Source organism: Bombus pascuorum, chromosome 2 (assembly GCF_905332965.1).
Source record: "Bombus pascuorum chromosome 2, iyBomPasc1.1, whole genome shotgun sequence".
Lineage (NCBI taxonomy): Eukaryota > Metazoa > Arthropoda > Insecta > Hymenoptera > Apidae > Bombus > Bombus pascuorum.
The window spans coordinates 10770429-10790199 of record NC_083489.1 but is presented as its reverse complement, the minus strand read 5'-3'; the positions used below and the strand labels follow the sequence as shown (position 1 = coordinate 10790199).

Sequence of the window (19771 nt, the reverse complement as noted above, 5' to 3'; positions counted from 1 at the left end):
CACAGAGTACATTCCGCTCTGTAACGTCGTCGCTGCGAAAACTTGAAAGCGAAAATCATAACGGGGAACTATCGCGCGGCAAATATTGATCAATCGTGATAGAAACTCGACGGTTGATTGAATTAAAGTTGGTGTGTCGAAGCGTCGTTCGTTCGACACGATTATTTCAGTCTTTCTCCGATATTGAATACCTGATCCCCGACGATTACTCCTGCCTCCTCCGCGAGAGCCGTCGCTGGAATTGAAATCTTTCAAATGCCTCGGGTACGCCGACGTTCTTACCGGTTCGTAATAGCGTCCGCTCCGTACGAAAGTCCCTACATGGATATCTGGATGCACAAGAAGAATATTTCGTAGTATTCTTGGTCCAGTCGATCTCTCCGCGTTCGGGATCTCTCGGTTCCAGCGCTGTCGGACAAAAGAAGAAAAGGAACGCATGCGTGTATGTATGCGCACCGATACGAGAACACACTCTGCCAGATACGTATTATAAGCCTCTCGCAGCCACGCGTGATCCGTCTATATTAAGGGAAAAGAAGAGGAAAAAGAAAAGGAACGAAACAACGATCTCTTCCAGAATTTTTGTAACGGACCGCAGTTACGAACTTGCCTAACCCTCTGGGATTGGTGTCCGTATCCCTGCGCCAATGAGCCAGGCGCGCGCGTGTGTGCACGATTTTACGTTTATACTGCAGCAACCCCCGGACAAGGAACAACCTATGCTACGGCAATGGGCGAAGATTGGCATTGGGTGTTTGCGAGGCCGGCGTCGCGGCCACCCAACCCCATTTCCGTACGGTGTGAGAGTCGAGCATGTGGCAATAAACAATTTGTTACGTGGAGGGTCGAGACCAGGCAGCATACGCTCTCGCACGTTGTATCCATCTTCTTCTGGCGTACGCACGGTGTTGCTCCGAACAACGCCGACGTAACAATCAATAGCAACGCGTCACGTTTTCCGCAATACCTTCGGTCACGTCGATCGTTAACCTCTCGATTATCGTTGCGGTGAGCGCGGCAATCGACAACGATCCAACCCGTCGCGAATGTCGTTCATTATCTATGCGCTTTGTTCCATCGATAGCGATTCGCGATGTCTGGCGCCGATATCACCGAGTAGATACGCCGATCATCTTTTATATCGACTTTCGTGTCGACATTTCTCGAATAGTATCTTACAAAAAGACGAATTTCTTTACTTCCAAAAATTGTTACCGGCAGAGAAGCTCGATTAATAGGGTATTGCAAGTAGCCTTTTATAAGATAATGAGAATATAATGGAGCTCGTAATATCGTAAGTTAATTTTGTTCTATCGCATAAAGTTCCGACTTGTTAACCCTGTTACAGGGAATTCCTTTGGCGTATTCCATATATTCCTATCGTTCGTTACCACTAATGCGATTACGCCTGTCATGCGTCAATTATGGAAAATATAAGCCCTCCCCGCGGCACTTTCTTTTATTCCGCACCACCCGATCGAGTAGAAGAAATATATCGGCAACGTTTGTCCCCAAATCAACGCACTGTGCGTTTTGCACAGAAGCGCAAGAACGTCGGCGAAAAATCTACTTGACTTTCGTTTGCGTGAAGACGAGGAAGCGTTGGAAAAGGGACGGAAATTCCTTCTTTTTTTTCTCCTTGTACGACTCCCCTCCTTCTCTCATGAACGCCAGCCGGCGGCGTTATACGAACGCAGACGATAACGGAGAGGCGCAAAATAAAATGAGATCGCATTATGTGCACTCGTGAAAAGGAGCCGGAGGGGCCGAGGTCGCTCGCGCATGGATCATATAGCTGCCGATGCAGATTCGTACAAAAGTGTTTTGTATCACGGATACACGCACGCACACGACCGCGTTCCAGCATTTGCGTCTTCCTTTTTACGCGAAAACGTGATACACGCAGACTCTCTGCGTCTGTCGTCGTGACTGATTTCACAGAAAGTAGAGGAACCAGCGAACGCGCGTCGACGCGTTTATAAGACGGCGTTTTGTGAAATGGAGGATTTGCTGGAGCAAAGATGGATGCATCAGTGGAGCTCACTTTATTAGAACGATATCCATTGACACGTAACATCGCGGCTCTTCTCAACGCACGATTCGTTGGTATTTTTTGCCCCTCGCTAACCCTCCTCTGTTTCTGTCGTTTTTTACCTTCCTCTCTTTCCCTGCGTTTTTCGTTTTGCAAAGTCACGCTCGGCGGGTGACGGTGTTCACCGTAGCAAAAATGTACGTGTTTACGATTCGCGCGAACGATCGCGCGATTCCCTTCCCTCGTCTTTTCATCCGTTAAACCTTTCCGTTTCCACGCGTTTGTATCGCGCTTCACGAAACTCCTGACTGACGTGGCTGTCGGGGCGTCGTGATGAAAACCGCGCGGTAACGGAACTCCATTAATCACGTGGCTTTCGTCGCCTAATGAAAGGGCAAAATATGGCAGGAGTCGAAAACGACGAGATAGAACGCCGCTGTGGCTACTGAAGTTGCCATTGCACTTCTAACGCGCGTGTGTGTCCCTACCTCCTGTTAAACGATTTAAGTCGAGATTTTCAACGTCGTCGTGGAAAATACGCGGATGGTGTGATCACGTTCCGTGTTTCGATAGCTTGTTTTCGCTCGGGAAACGAAAAGGATATTACAGAAACGAGAAATACCGATCCGCTTAAAGAGAGATTGTACTTCGTGTCTTCTATCGTCGTTGTAAAGCTTTATATTTATTACATTTTTCTATCCGTTGCTTGTGTTTATTCGCCATGAAGACCCTTCTGTTCGTTTATCGCAGGTTCCTTTGGCCGGGGATTCTATTGTAAGCTTGAATTCGAATTTCTCTTGTTAAGCAGAAGACGCGAGCAAGAAATCGATAAAAGATCGCGTTGTCTCGAGACTCCCCGCGGCAACTTCTACCGATTTCTTGTCACACGGCATGTAACTTCTCAAAGCCGGTAATGCGATAATGGTTGTAGAAAAATTACGTCAGCTCCGCGTATACTTCTCTTTGTACCTACGTTTTACCCACGAAAATTTCACCAGCATTTATTATTGTAACGGTATCTCTTCCTATAACTCGAGACTCTGCTGTAAAAAAAGAAAGTTACTCTCCCGGTTATGTAGCGTTAGACAAGAAAAGATACATCGTGTATATACATATATATATATATATATAGGAAGGGTGTTCTATTAAAAAACTTAGAGCGAACTATTCTAATAAAATGCAGCTTGCACATCGAACGAAATATATACGCGTATACCTACACTCCCTTTGGCGGTTATACATTCAATCTAGGAGATTACAAGTTTCGAAACGAAGTTCACCAATGAAAAAAGTGAAACGAGAAAAATTGGATTACCCCGGCAGGCAACCGACGAGAAAGTATCTCTCCTCGTGAATCTCGAGACGAGTTGGTTGCGGTCAGGTTTCTAGCGTTGCTCGTGTCACGTAATTTTTAAGTAATTACACGACTGTTGATTTTTTTAGTATAATCTTTATTCTTTTAGACTCAGAGTTTTATTACAAAGGTCAATATTGTGACTGAATTGGAATTAGAAATAGAACCGGATTGAAATTAGAAATAGAACTGTTTGAACGGTCTCGTACCATCAAAGAAGAAAGCTCGGTGTGGGTGTTCCCTTTGGAACTCAGAACGCGGATTCGTTGTCCACACTTTTTGGTGGAAAAGTGAGGGTAACGATCCGCGATGCCCATTGGTAAATGAATTAGGTAGTAAAGACAAGGAGAGCTAGATATGGCTCGTGGGCATCCTTGTCTATGGGAAAAGTTTTATCTTGCCAGGCACCCGCTTTCTCCGTATTAGGTAAGAGTCGAGTGCAACAAACATAAGGACCATCTGTAAACCGAAAATGTTTAAGTGAAGAAAACTGAAACTGAACAGATTCGGTTTATGTCGTATTCTTAGGCCTGCTGCGAGTTACTAGAACAATGGATAGGTCTTGGCGTCCGGACTACGTGGAATTTTACAAGGACCGTCACATCTGGCGTACCACATGGCAAAAGGAAAGTTGGTACGTGACATTCCCCCCTCCTTAGATTGAACTTGGTCCCTCAAGTTTTCTTCAGGAGGCCCTTTGTGAAATCGCACTCGATGTGATTTGAAATTGCAGCTGATTCCTCTTCTCTTTGGGGGTGGCATGTATTGGTTGAGGTACAGGTGTTGGGTGTTGGTGGAACTGTTAACTAAGATTTCATTTCGGCGAAAAGAAAAGGTTAGATTGATACATAAATGGTTATTCTGGCAAAGAGAAGTGTCGACCTGGAAAGTAGGGTTTTAAACGATTCCCATGTATTTTTTTTTCTTGAATTAAATAGTATGGAGTACATACTTTATCAATCGTGTACGGTCCCAACCATTCCACATCGAGTTTGTGTCTTTTATGGTCGTTATGTATTAATACGGAGTCTCCTTCTTTGAATACTGATTGCGGCTTTATGATTTTTCGTTTCTGATCGCGCTGATATCGCTGTTTGCTTTTAATTAATGTTTTACGCGCGCGTTGGAGTCTGGAGTCCCATTCCTTTTTACGGAACGTGACTTCGTCTGCGTATGTGCGTTGGGGATTCTTGGATATTGTGGAAGGGAGATTGGCTTGGTGTCCGAATGTGAGTTCGAATGGCGTGTAACCAGTGGAATCATGTATCATGGTATTGTATGCGAGGCATACAAAATTAAGCTGATCGTCCCATTCTTCATCTGAATTTCGCTGTATAGATTTCAACATGTCCGTTACTACTGCGTGTGTTCGTTCTAAAGATCCGTTACTCTGTGGGTGGAAGGATGTCGTTTTGATGTGTTTAATTTTAAACGCGTCTTCGTACTGTTGCATTAAACTAGATATAAAATTCTGTCCGCGGTCGGTTAGTATTTTCTTTGGAGCGGAAAAGATATAAATGTAGTGGTTCAAGAGTGCGTTCCAAATTGTCTCCGTTTGTTGAGTCTTTAGTGGCACGAGTATTAAATATTTTGTCAGTTCGTCATGTATGGACAAAATGTACTGATTGCCTTTCTTTGTCTTTTTTAATGGCCCTAGTAAATCCATAGCAATTTTATCGTTCGGTTCGAGGGGTGTGTCAGTGATACAGGGTTCTTCGCGCGGTCTGATGCGCGTGGTTTTAGATATTTGGCAGGTGTCGCATGATTCTACGTGTTGTTGTACGCGTTTCATCAAATCTGGTACTCGGTGCCGTTCACGAATGCGGTCGTATGTTTTTTGTATGCCGGGGTGTCCTACTAAGTCGTGATTTTCCTTCAATAGTTCCTCTATTTCCTCGTCGCGGTATGTTTTAATTGGTTCCCACGCGAAATTTAATTCTCTCACGGTGTCGTTCAGGAATAATAAAATTTGTTTGATCGCGTTCTTTTCTGTTTCTGTGAAACTGTCGTCGCCTATACCTATCTTTTCGTTTGCATGGATAATCTCGTTTAACTTGTTCAACCATTTAGTTTCGTCGTAATTCCCTAGCTCTGTCTTGTATAATTGATAGAAAGATTTATGGTTCGGAGGCATTTTGAGAATTTTGGGTAACGCGTCGGTAGATTTTTTCCAATCGTGATATTTTTTTTCGAGTTCTATGTTCAAATTTCTGTTTCGTCTAGTTAAAACATGTATCCTAGATAGTGCGTCGGCTGCGGTATTATCTTTTCCTTTAGTGTACTCTATATCGTATTCGTATTCCTCTAGTTTTAGTCTCCACCTCATCAGGCGTGACGAGGGGTCTTTGCAATTTTGTAGCCATTTTAGCGCTTGGTGATCGGTTCGAATAAGGAATTTCCGGCCTAACAGATATTGTCGGAGGCGTTTCACGGCCCATACGATTGCCAAGAGTTCTTTTTCGGTTGTGGAATAATTCTGTTCGGGTGGGTTCAAAGTTCGTGAGATGTAACAACAGGGGTGTCCGTCTTGTGATAAGATAGCACCTAAACCTTCGTTACTAGCGTCAGTCGTTACTATGAATTGTTTTGTAAAATCTGGGAATTTTAACACGGGTGATGAGCAAAGTTTGTCTTTTAGTGTTTGGAATGCTTCTTGGGTTTTATCTGTCCAATGAAATGGTGCGTCCTTTTTCGTAAGTTCGGTCAATGGTTTCGCGATTTTGGAAAAATTTTTGATGAACTTGCGGTAATAACCCGCTAGTCCTAAGAAACTTTTGATGTCTGTGGGATTGCGTGGCTGTCTGAAATTACTAACGGCTTCTAATTTCTTGGGATTTGGTTTTACACCTTCGGCGGTTACCAAATGCCCGAGATATTCCAGTTCGGGTTTAAGGAATTCGCATTTATCAGGCTGTATCTTGAGTCCGACTTCGCGTAAACGTTGCAATACTATCGCGAGATTGTTATTGTGTTCCTCGATTGACTGTCCGAATATTATGATATCATCCAAGTAAACAAAGCAATGTTTATTTACGAGTCCTCTTAAAGCGGTGTCCATCATCCGTTGGAATGTGGCAGGTGCGTTTTTTAAACCAAATGGCATTCTATTGTAATGGTAATGTCCTTGTGGCGTTGAGAATGCTGTGTATTTTTTAGAGTCTGTGTCCATTGGGATTTGGTGGAATCCAGAGGATAGATCGAGGGCCGAGAAGAATTTTGCGTTGCCTAGTTGGGATAGTATGTCGTCTATGTCGGGTAATGGGTATGCGTCTTGGTCAGTTAGTTCGTTTATTTTCCTAAAGTCTATTACAATTCGCCATTTCTGTTTCCCTGAGGCGTCTGCCTTTTTTGGTACTACCCAGACTGGTGAATTGTAAGGGGAGTCAGATGGTTCTATTATGTTCTTTCGTAGCATTTCGTCCGTTTGTCGTTTGATTTCCTCTTTGTGGCATTCGGGTGGTCGGTAAGATTTTGTGTTAATGACTTTGTTTTCCTTTAGCGTTATTCTGTGTTTAGCAAGGTTAGTGCACGGTAAAAGTTCGGTTTCTAGGTTAAATACGTCGAGGTAAAACAGCAATATCTTTTCGATTGGTTCACGGAGAGTTTTCTCTATATGCGAGAGTCTGACTAGATCTTTAAATGTGGAGACTTGACCGTATGTATTTGAATTTTCAATGAGATTAGTTATTCTGGTTGGGTACTTACCACCATTGATAAAGCATATCCTCGTCGGTTTTCCTTCCAGATAGACCATTTTTGACAATGCTTGTTTAGGGGGTACGTTGTTTTCCTGTTGCAACAGGAGAATGTTATCGTCCAGTTTGAGCTGTTGGTTTGAAAGTTCGAATTTAAATTTAGATAGCGCCGGCACACCGAGTATGCCGTCCTCTATAATCGGAAAGTTATCGTCTACCACGAAGAATTCTATGACCTTACCGAATAGTTTTATTAACGCGTGTTCATTAGTCCTAAACTTAGAATGTCCCATCGAGAATTTTTGTTCTTTCACTATTGTTGGTCGTAATACACATCGTCTTTTGAGCACATTAATTCCTGCTCCGCTGTCAACGAGGAGTTCACGTCGTCGTCCGTCGGATCGTAGAATCACTGTGGGTAGTCTTCCTGTTGTGGCGTTAATTCGAAGGTCTGGTCTATTGGTTCCTTTGTTTCCTCCTTGTGTGTCTCGAGATTGTGGACTGCCGGTGGTCTCGGGTGTTGGCTGGGTGTGCGAAAATTTTTACACTGATTGGAGATATGTCCGCTTTGGCTGCATTTGAAGCACTTCAGTTGAGTTCTTTGGGTAAGTGGCGTTCGCTCAGCTTGCTGGAAGTTTCTTGGCATTGGTTTAGGTGTTCCTTGGAATCGGGTTTTAGCTCTCTCAATTGGTTGATACATTGTTCTTCCTAATCTTTTGTTGCGTTCGATCTCCCCTATGACTAATTCCGCCTCGAAAGCTGCATCTTGCGCTTCTTGAAGATTCTTCGGCCTTGTAGCTGATGTGCGTATCTCTATTTCGGGTTTTAAATTCAGCACGAAAACTTTGGTTGCTCGTTCAGTTTCAAGATCTATGGCGACTGCTCGGCGTACTGGATCGCGAATTTCATGTTGAAGCGCGTATATCAGTTCGTTGAGGTTGTGTCGGAATCTCTTCACATAATTGTGTACCGATTCGGTTTGTCGCGTACGTTGCAACTTATCACGAGCTCCATTGGAAGTAATACTTACGGATACAAATTTTCTGAGGCTTTCAAATAGGTCCTCGTAGTTCTCGATTTCAGAGTGGCGGATACTACGTTCCGCTTCTCCAATGATTCTTTGTGTTAAAATTAGTCGTAGTAATATGCGTTTTTCTCTACATTCGGCTCGAGCTTCCCTTACCCGTTTAATAAACCCTTCTACTCCTATATCATCTTGTCCGTTGAGTATGGGGATAAAGTCTAAGCAGGTTTTTGCGCTGTACATGGGGTTGTCAACACTTATTACTTCTTCTTCACTGTCCATATCGTCCGTTTTGTCAGATTTTACAGGTGGTCGCTTTATCTGAGTACTGCTGGTATTAATTTCATCTATCGTAACATAGGAGTCTAATTCGGTAGTAGCGTCACGTCCTGAATTTATTTTAGACATATGTTTTCCCAATAATTCTACATCCGCTGCAAGTTTTTTTTTTTCATTGTCCGCTTCTTCCAGACGTTGCATAATAAGTGCGTTTTGTTTTAATATCGCGTCGAGTGTGGCACGAATCGAATTGTCCGTAACTTCGGTTGCGGAAACGGTCTCGGTTTCGTCTTTTCGCGATGTAGACATGATTCTAATTAAATTCACTGAGTCTGAACTATTTATTTGAGCTCGAAACGCTCGAAACGCTTGAGAAACTTGATTTTCTCGTACGGTAATGTACAAATGAATCTAGATTTCCAGCTTACCGTAGTAGCTATGGCCGTTGAGGAGTCTCTGGGATGTTTCCTCTCTGGTTGGTTCTAGATTCCGAATCTTATTCGTAGGCTTGCTCTGCGCTGACCGTAGTCCTCTCGTCTAGTTTCACCGTAGTGGAACGTTGAAAGTTGCTGCAGGGCTTCGTAGTAGCAAAGATTCGCAGTGGTCCGCTGATCCTTCAATCTTCAATGATGCGCGTACGCCGAAATCGTAATTTCGTTTTCACTGAAGCGAATGGATCCTGGCAGTGGATCGCCAAAATGTCACGTAATTTTTAAGTAATTACACGACTGTTGATTTTTTTAGTATAATCTTTATTCTTTTAGACTCAGAGTTTTATTACAAAGGTCAATATTGTGACTGAATTGGAATTAGAAATAGAACCGGATTGAAATTAGAAATAGAACTGTTTGAACGGTCTCGTACCATCAAAGAAGAAAGCTCGGTGTGGGTGTTCCCTTTGGAACTCAGAACGCGGATTCGTTGTCCACACTTTTTGGTGGAAAAGTGAGGGTAACGATCCGCGATGCCCATTGGTAAATGAATTAGGTAGTAAAGACAAGGAGAGCTAGATATGGCTCGTGGGCATCCTTGTCTATGGGAAAAGTTTTATCTTGCCAGGCACCCGCTTTCTCCGTATTAGGTAAGAGTCGAGTGCAACAAACATAAGGACCATCTGTAAACCGAAAATGTTTAAGTGAAGAAAACTGAAACTGAACAGATTCGGTTTATGTCGTATTCTTAGGCCTGCTGCGAGTTACTAGAACAATGGATAGGTCTTGGCGTCCGGACTACGTGGAATTTTACAAGGACCGTCACATCTGGCGTACCACATGGCAAAAGGAAAGTTGGTACGTGACACTCGCAACGACAATGAAAGCGCAACGATAATAGCTTATTATTACATCGTATACCTGTCAGGGATACGCACAACCCGTTCACATTGTGAGCTCATTAATAACACTGTACGATTGAAGATAACGCCACGAAAACGGACACGTGGTTTGCGAACGCGTTTAACAAGTGCCTTCTCCGTGTAACGTGGATCGTAGTCACGCATGAACAAGAAACACTTGTCGCTCGAAATCAGTTAATTCATCGGCTAACACGGGCAAAATATCGAGCCGTATAACACGGGAAACCACGAGTTTCCGCTAAATTATCTCGTTTTCATTCGTAGTTAATATTACGCGGAATATTTTAATGGCGAATATCGGCAACGGTACCAAAAACCGATGATTATTCATATTCCATTCACACAGTGCGGCGTGTCGATTTAAGCTCTTAAAAATCCAATTTGCTCGACGAATATCTCAGACCTACGGCATAAATGAATTAAAAATCACGGTCACGCGAGGATCGCGTATGAATTTCACCGAGCGAGACCGAAACTCGCAGAATTGCCCTTCGTATACATAAAACGCGCGTGTTGCCCGTGTGCATATGCACATTGCAGCTGATGACGCGTGACACGTGCGCGTCGTCGTTGGGAATCAATTAGCCCGACATGCACCGCTGCCCCTGGGATACGTGTAACACCTTCCCTGCCGAGCGAACGAACACTTTTCGACGTTCGACATCGGCCGATACATACGGCCCGTGCGTGAGTATACAGAGTGATCCACAAAAATTCGACTACATTTTTTTAATTTAATTTATTATGTACGGAATTTAATTTTTGAAACTTCATACATAGAAAACGTAAACATACACATCTATGAGTATAAGGAGAATGTTTGTAGAGTTCATAAAATCTTTCTCGAAATTCGATTATTAAGTTCGCAAATGTTAAATCGCTAGCGAACATAGACAAGTTTCTACGATCTACCACATCTACCTAGGAATTTCACATTATTGGCATCTTACTCTTTGCTGCTTGACAGTCAATATTGACACGTCGTAAATCTAAGGTAGGAAATGCACAGCAAGTGGTCCAGATAGAATTACAACCCTTGGGTATAATTTCCGGCCGAACTTCGCGTAGCAAATCCAATCGTTTCGAACAATGCATCCACTCGGCAATTAGAGATGATTAGATTTTGGATTTGTATATTTTCCAAACTGTCGGTGATTGAAGGTAAAAAATTGCTCCGATGGAAACTGTCTGGTAGATCCACTGAAGCGTCGGTTGATAGCGATATGAAACGGACGCAAACCAAATTCGGAATGATGCACGTGAAAATCTTCACCGTTGATCCGCGCGTTTTTGATGGACGAAATAACTGAAGCCTGATGTCCAGCTACTATCTAGCACCGGGTTTACGCGCATCTGCACGTGTAATCCCTGAAGGGTTTATAGGCCACCATCGTAGCATATATGTACATAAAGTTACATACCTCTAGAGCGATCAACTACGGTGGGTGTAGGGGAGTGCATGGAGGTTTCTGCAACACCCTCGCGCAGCTCGACTCGTTAATTAAAACTTGCCATGCTCGACTCAGTAAACACGACTACGCCAGGTCATGTCAAATTTTGCTGATCATTTTCGGCATGTAAACTGGAACAGGTTTCGATAACAACGTATCGTTCGTATTTTCTCTATACATTATTCCTCTAATAAACGAACTTGTAAACGAGGTTTGGTACGTTAAAAAGTAGCAAATCGAAAACGATTGGAATGCCGAGGGAAGGCGAACGTGCGTGTCGCTACAATAGGAGATAGATAGTGAATGTTCGATGATGAAATGGGAATGTACGGCGCTTAGCATACCGACATGATTTTTAGCCTATCATCTAGATTGCACTAGATTGCGGTCGCCCGTTATCCGTTTATGCACCGCAACGAAGTGATATGTGGCAGGAACAGGGGTCAATATTATCCAATACCAAAATCGATCCATAATTATTAAGCAAACACAATGGAAATGGGCTCCAAAGCATGCCTGGACAAATATGATTACATCGTTGATGTGAACATTCCGATCAATATAAACTGTGCGGTGGTATTCTCTATCCAATTACGCTTATGGGGTTTTGTCTGTAGGTCCGTGGAAATCAATCCTCGCTGACCGTGCATTGATGGTATCGCCTAATTAGTTTGATTATTCCGCGACTTCCTGGACTCGTCAACTGCGAACAAAGAGCGTGTTATGTGCTGTTTTCGGAAATGAATAGCTCGTTCTAAATACCCCTCGCGTATTAACAACTATGTTATATAATATACTTTTTGCACAACATTTTCCACGTCCGTTCGCTCGCTCGCTCGTTCGATTTTATTTATCAAAATGTATCGGGTAGCCATGAAAGAAAATTATCGAGCTGAAAAACATCCACGCTGTAATTTCACGGTACGTATAGCAAAAGGAGGGAAAGAGAGAAGAGAAATAAACGAATCCAAATAACATCGTGCCTCCGTGTGCAATCCAGGAATAATATGAAAGTCAAGTACCTAGATACGTCGGTAATTCCATTTGATTTTATTGCACTTCCGGCAGTTGGCGCGGTCAAAGAATGGGCAAGAATGTGTGCGTGTCAGCATACGCGATAATCGTGATGCGCGAACGTGTCTGCCGCGTGATGATGGAAGATTCGAACGCGCGATAGATGACGACATAGTCACGAGGCTGACTTGAAGCGTTTTCGGATGAATGTAGTGCCATTCATCGTATGCCTAATTAACACAACCTCGAGGTGTTCTGACCCCGGCATTGTGCGGGCCATGGGTGCGCGCGTAGCGTTCTTTGCGAACCGCGAGCGGTGAGAATTTAATTAACCTGTTCTGCATTTGATAACTGGCAAAAACTTCCGGTCGGTGTCTTTTGTGAAGTGGTCGTAATTAATATTCCACGACAGAGGCAAAGAGCAGAAGAAGCCGGGGTGGTTGCAAGGAACAGGGTCGGGACGCGGAGCTGCGAGAGAATTTCAGTCGGCATCTCTCGCGAGCGAAGCACGCGACGCTGCCTCTTAAAGGCGGAGCCAGAAGAATTTTCGGATGACGAATTCGTTGCTTTCGCAGCATTCCCACCGAACCATAACGTTGTTCGGAAAGTGTTTAATCGGACGTGCAAATCCATCTATCCGGAACAGTTACGAGTATTTCGCTGCGTGCCGCTTTCACTTTCACTTTTGATTATTGGATTTGAAATAAGTTCGAGTCTAGAGCCTCTTTGACACGGAACGTCTGCAAATTTAAATGGTCTTGAAAAGATCCATTTAGTATGGAACAGAGACAGGCTCGTTCCAGGCGGATCTTTAAGAATTCACGCTTAAAAATTAATCGAGAAGCGACGAACTTATTGATTTAGGCAAAGTTAAATCATCCTCCGTTTTTCAACTATTTTTATTCGAATATTCTATTAAGGTTTCTACGTCAAATTTTATTTCATTTCATCGTTAGATCTTTCATAATTAAATTCCATTACAAAAGCTAGATAAAATCAGAAACCAATCAAGCTGACAATTTCGTTATTTTTCGCTGTTCTGAATCCAGAGAAAATCATATGTAAAAATTGTACGAACTGTATTTACTTTCAAAAGTACACGATATGTAGAAAAAGCACTACTTTCTCTGTTCCTTGATCTACGAACGTATACGTATCCATTGACGTAGTAAAGTATTTTTCGCTTGGCGTGTACATTCTCAATAACACGCCCGGATTGAATGGATGTAACGCAAAGTTCGAGCGAGCGGAAGAAAAGTAATCGCAGGTTGGTCGGTGTAGCCGTGAAATCCGAGACTCGAGAGCAACCCCGTCGAAAGTGAAATACGTACACAGCCACGTTACGTCTCGACGCCGAATCCCATTCATGTAGTAGACCCGTACGTGAAACGCTGTGTCTGCGTGACCGAAGTAAGAAAATGGAGAGGAAAAAGTGGCAGGGACAAGGGCGGGGAGAAATCGTATACGCGGGCAAAACACGGCAAAGCAATTTCTGTACAACCGCGTTTTCTCGTTCCCGCGAAAGGAATCTTTGCAGCGAGACGCGGGGGAATTTACATGCGCGTGTGCGTCACGTCTGTGAAAAAGGATGAACTCTCCATGAATCGGTTCGGAGCGCACGATTCCTGAGGGTTCTACCTTATTGCGAATTATTCCACAGCCTCCTATAGCTTATCGACGCTCTCCGTGAAACTTGACGAGCTCGTGTACACCGACAGACCGCTATCGATTTCGCTGTCGTTAATGATAATTAAGGCCTGGCACGATGAGATTTCGCTAATGGAAGATAATATACCGTCCATGGTATCGTATTATTACTCGATTTTCCGTGTGAAAGGTACTCGTTCAACCGAAAATTCTCCCACGTAACCATCGCAATCGTTTACTTACACGTTAACGATTATCTCCTCCTACCTCTCTTTCTGCACGTTTTTCAGACGCGTTACGCTCATATTTAGAAGCCACATTGAGCAACTGTACTTTCTATAAACTTCTATTTTCTTTACTCGAACGAACGATCGAGGTTCTACTTTTCGCAAAACAAATTAATCGTTTACATCGACAAAGTTACTTGTAATATAGAAATGGCACAAATAATCGTAAACTTCAAAGTAAATTTTAACGAATAATATCTGTAACGACATTACTTTTCGACTCTTTTAATTCACCAAAGTAATCAGTATGTCCGCTAGGTACATCGCGATAGAGCTAGAAAATATAACAAATTGAATCATCGAAAGGAGAAATACTTGGAAAGAAGCAAACTGAAAATTTCCGATATAGAACGCGAGAGAGTTTAAAGCGTACTTTATGAACGTTATATACCTGAGAGTGTACATAAACATTTTATCCATGGTTTACCGATGGCGAGGAATAGTACACGATGAAAGGGACGAACTCATTATCGATTTCTCTGAATCGTCCTTCGTACATTTGCCATTTATCGTTGAGCGATTGGCGCCAACCGACTTTCCGCATCCGGTTATCGGTTTTATTAATTGCCTAGTAATCAAGAACTCTCCGAACGATTGTAATGTAATCAGCGAGTCGTCCGGGTATAATCGTTTGAAGAACGCGCGACTGCTTCGGTTACTCGCTCGCTTATCGATACTCTCGCATTAATGACCACCGATATAAATTAAGAACGAGAGTTAAGGTTAACCGCGTTTTAATTCCGTACTTTTATCGTGGATACCAATTTTCGCCTATTATTCGTTCGAAAAATTATTTACATTCGGGGCATACAAGAATGGTACAGCGTATTGAACACTAAATCGACGAGACTTAATGGAAGTTCGTGTAACAAAGTCAAAATAGAAGGTACAAAAGGAATAATACCGGTGGATCGAAAAATAGAGAGAAGGATGTGTTTGTTCGGTTTTATTTATACCAGACTGCTTTTATTTATCCCGCGACCGATATCCATCGTGAATCGATCAAACACTCGATGACGTACAACCGACAAGACAGAGAATACCGCGTATAGCGTGGAACGACAAATATTCGAAAAAAAAAAAAAAAAAAATAGCTAACAAACTTTCATCATTCTTTCGGTAACCGACGTAACGTGATGGATTGAGAAAGATCTTTCATTATAGATTTTCAATTTATTTTTCGATACAGATAGCGTGCTTCATTCATCTTGCGCGCTAAGTGATCGCGACACGTATCCATCGAGGCCCGATGTACATTTAGATAACGTAATTTAATGAGTAATTTGTCTATGAATTGACTATGAATCTCTAGCCGGCAATTATAGCCAACTATTACGAATTATGTCAGACCGCGCGGCTATAAAACGAGAAATACGTGTACGTGTACGAGTGGAAAGAGAAAAATATAATACGCACGATCAGTGACGTTCCTCCGCGACGAGGCCTGCATGCATATGTATCTCTTACGCGTGCAACAGGAGAAGTTTCTCGGTAAGGCCAACGACTCGCTACATATTTATTTCTCGTAGTCTCGTCATTTGAGTGGAAAGAAGATATCCGAGAATATCAGGGGTGGGGGAATCGCTGGAAAAAGTATTTTTCTGGCATCACTGACCCTGGACAATGGGAGAGGAATTTGTAACTAGAGTGGAGAAGAACGAGTCACCCTCGGCAGTGACTTCGTTTAGACAGACTCGGTCTTAAATGAGATTCAACGAGCCAGCCTTATCTCCGGCGTCGGTCTATTGCGAGATTGCTGATTGCTCCCTTCGTTCCTTTAATTTACGATGAATCGCGCGTTGCACTCGTAATAAGGCTGGACGCGATGTCTCGTGCTGAATGGTCGTAAGCTTACATTCGAGTAACGAGCTGGTGTCATAATCTCGCTGCGTGTGCTACCGTCACGCGAGTTACGATGGACCGTGCAACCTCCACCGGCACGATTACACGCAGAGAGGAAGGCCTGGCATAAATAAGAAATGCCGGCGCGGCCAGTGAGTTATTATCATTTCTTAATTAACTTTAGAGGTTCCTATTAACTTCTTTCCGCCAACGGCTGTACTGTCGCGAAACATTTATTAACCGGCCGCTTGAATGTAGGTAGTAAAACACGCGTTTGATAGAATCCCCTTGTAGAATTTTACACAGTCAATGAGATGTTCCCTCTTGAAGAAGATCGGGATGTGGTAAGAGTTAATAGAGAAATCCTTGTATGTAAATAACTACAGCGATCTTAAGGGGATCGTGATTTTAAGATTCAGACAGTGAAGGGAAATAGGTATGTGGAAATGTCGATGATTCAAACTCTTTGACTTTCGTCGAGTATAAGAATAGATAGTATAGAAAACAACCGTGAAACACGATCAACTCGTGCGACGTAATGACAGTGGGTGTCGGTGGATGTCCATTTACATAACGAGATTATTTCATTTTCCCCGCGAATGGAGCCGTAACCCCACATGTAAATCGGAGACACGTGAAAGGCGTACGATCACGGGTGTTTGAATACGAGGATCTTTGATCGCGATTGTTAGACTCCCTTGTGCGACAATGGCGCGTACAAAGCGCGCATCATGATTGAAAAATTCAATGACCGGCATAATCCGTCATCTGCGCCAGTGCGTTGGAGATATAGCAGAAAGGTTACGGTAGTAGGTGCGTCACGGTAGAACGGACAATCGGTTTTTCTGGTAAACGACAAAAGGACTGCGCCACGTATTCTCTTAGAGAACTTTGTTCTGACTATGTTTCGTCAGGAAATTAAAAAATAGTAACGAATTACTTGCTTTTGTTCCGTTTGAAGTGACATTGTCTGTAACACAAGCGAACCGTACCGACATCAAAGCGTCGACCAGTTGAAAAAGCGAACGACCCAGCCTTGTTCGACTAATTTCTAACGTTGAGCCAGAACTCATCGCGACGATGGATCATTAATTCATAGCGTATTCAACAATAGGCTTCCGTTGTCCTGTTAACCGGTTTATTTGGTCGAGTGCGATGTCAAAAGTTATTCGAAAGTAGGCTAACTGGCCGGAGGGTCCAGCGGAGGGTCTGTAATCGCGTGTAAGCTCCCATTTTCATTCCCGTCCGTCCGGATTTTCTGTGAAGAGGGTGGACGCGCGCCTCTGAAAAGGATTTATATATCGTGATACAAGGGATACAAGGGGTACGACGAGTCATGGATAACAGAAAGCAGAACAGAACGAAGGCAGGCAGCAGACACAAGTGGAAGGAAGGAAGGAAGGGAATGAGCACACAGAGTATGTGAGAGAGAACGAAAACGAGAGAAAAGGAAAGATGGTAGCAGAACTATGGTAACATCAAATTCAAGTACCACCCTTTTGTTCAACTTGCTAAATTATTAATGGGTACCACGTAGTAAGAGCCACGCGAGCTACGTTGGTCCTACGTTCAGGCAGCTTCTGCATATCCAGCGACGTGAAAGCAGTCGGACATCGAGCGTGACATAAATATGTAACGTAACGCGTCGCTATGAAAAATGCACTGGAGATTATAAGCAAACGGATATCCAGCCAGAAGAACGGAAAATCCTGTTGCTCGGTGGATAACAATTCTCGATGCGCATCTTTGATATTACTTTGTTAAATTTCGTTTTATTCTGCGTAACGACGTTTCTTCGTCGCTTAGAGCATCCCTTTTATCGTGGAAAAGGGAAAGAACCGATCGATCGGATTTTTGGCCGAGATCGAAGCACGGATTCTTTGATCCTCGGTCAGACGGTTTGTCTACAACTCGAACTATCTAGGTCGATACATTCTTTCGCTCTAATCTGGCGATAGTTCAAGACCATTCTTCTTCGCGAAGCTTGCCTCGTGACTTCAAATACCTCGCAGCCAAGCTTCACCTTTTTTATTCGAAGAACGTATCTCCCAAGTATTTAAATCCTTAAACGACCAGAGATAAATCAAACGATAGGCCTCCCCTTGCGAGATTCGCGGCATATTTCACAGGTATAGAGTATATCCGACGCTAGAGTACACGATTTTGGACCGGATGACTGGCTCGTGCGCGCACCTTCTCTTTTTTCCATCCCAGCTTTCCCGGGGGTAATCGCGTAACCCGATATATCGACGATATTTTCGGTGGATCTAATATTAATTCCGTCATAAATCAGAGCGGATGTCTCGGTGAAAGGGCTCGCTCAGATTTATTGGTTGGCAGGTAGGACGATATGACGAAATAACTCGATAAAGGTCTGGCACGAGACTGAAAGGGGAGGTTCCCCCTTTCTTTCTTTTTTCCTTCCGTCATTCGACGAGCTCGTGCTTTCCTTCTTCGATCGCTGTTGTTTCCCCCGATTCCTCTTCCTCATCGTTTCTACCTTACCCTTTTCTGTCGCAGCGAGTCGTGGTTGCATCGCGTTCGAAGCTCGGATCACGGGGATGAAGCGCAGCGTGCAACACAATGCACCACGGCAGATGTGCCCTACTCAATGGAACCGCGCATAGCCTGGTTTCCCTCTCCTCGAGTACTCGCACGTTCCCTCCCTCTTCAACGACTCTTCTCGACCCCCTTTTTCACTCCGGTTTGGTTCACCGATGCCCTGACACCGTCTCTTTTTCACGCTCGTTATGAAAATCCAACTTCCACCCTGTCTATCTTTTCTCTTCCTCCCTCTTCTTCGTTTTTCCTACAAGCTATCCATATTCTCTCACTGTGCGCGCACGCCTGCATGAATTAGCATACTCTCGATATCACTGGCTCGGACATAATCGCTACGAGACGACAGCAATTTCAAATATGAGCGGCAAATCGGCGGTATTCGCTTGATTACGCTTTTTTTCCCCAGGATCGGTTCTCCGAGTTTCCAACGATACGCACCTGGTCTCATTAACTCCGTTCAATTTGCTCAAACAGACGGAGAAACCGAACCGCTCGTATAGTCACTTTCAATCCGTGGTGTATCGTGACCGGGTAATTTTTTACAGTTCGACCCTCGTAATTGCGCACTCGATTGTAACTAGTTAATTCGCGAATATGAAGTGGCTCGTTCCGCTGTTACGAATAAGTAATTAGCGAGAAGGTTTCTCCTTTTCGTGTTGCTATCTTTTCGTTGTTTTTAATTCTACACCCTGTTCTTCGGCTTATATTTTTCGTGCATGTACGTAACACCGATTAACAGATATTTGCTGCTATCTACACGTAAATTGCGATCTCTTAATTAACTAAAACTTAACTGGTTGACGCTATTATTGGAATTTTGAGTTTACGTATTTTAACAAAAAGATTTAGCGAGAGTAATCAACGAGATCGAAGTAAAGAATATTTATTAACTGAGCTAAGAATATTTTTAATCAATAAGGTATGTGATTTCTGAGGTGGAATAATCGTATCGTAGTAGCAGCGGATATTTCTTTTCTAAATTTTTGTAATAAAAGACGATTAACGATTAGAGAAAATATTCATGATATGTCTTTTACAAAATCCATCTGCATCTCCATGCAAAATATCGTAACTCGAATCAGTAGCTAGAATAAACAAACTGTGAAATGGCAGGCGCGTATGTCACAGCCATGTGCACGAAATATTTAAATTCCTGGTAGAAGAAGCTTCTCTGCTTCCTAAATTTTCTATAACATATTCGTAGCGCTTTCGTGTATACTTTCCTAACAT

General features: G+C 43.3%; 1 protein-coding gene across 2 annotated transcripts in view; it reads left to right on the top strand.

Annotated features, from left to right (window-relative positions):
- Window positions 1–19771, top strand: part of LOC132916514 (discoidin domain-containing receptor 2-like) — a 164458-nt gene that overhangs the window by 8032 nt on the left and 136655 nt on the right. The window contains exon 1 of one of the 2 annotated variants that reach the window (XM_060976594.1): window positions 16044–16131. The exons of the other annotated variant lie outside the window; for it this stretch is intronic. The gene's annotated coding sequence lies outside the window, so the exon portion shown is untranslated. Of the gene's footprint in view, window positions 1–16043; window positions 16132–19771 lie in introns of those variants that run through there. 2 annotated transcript variants of the gene reach the window in all.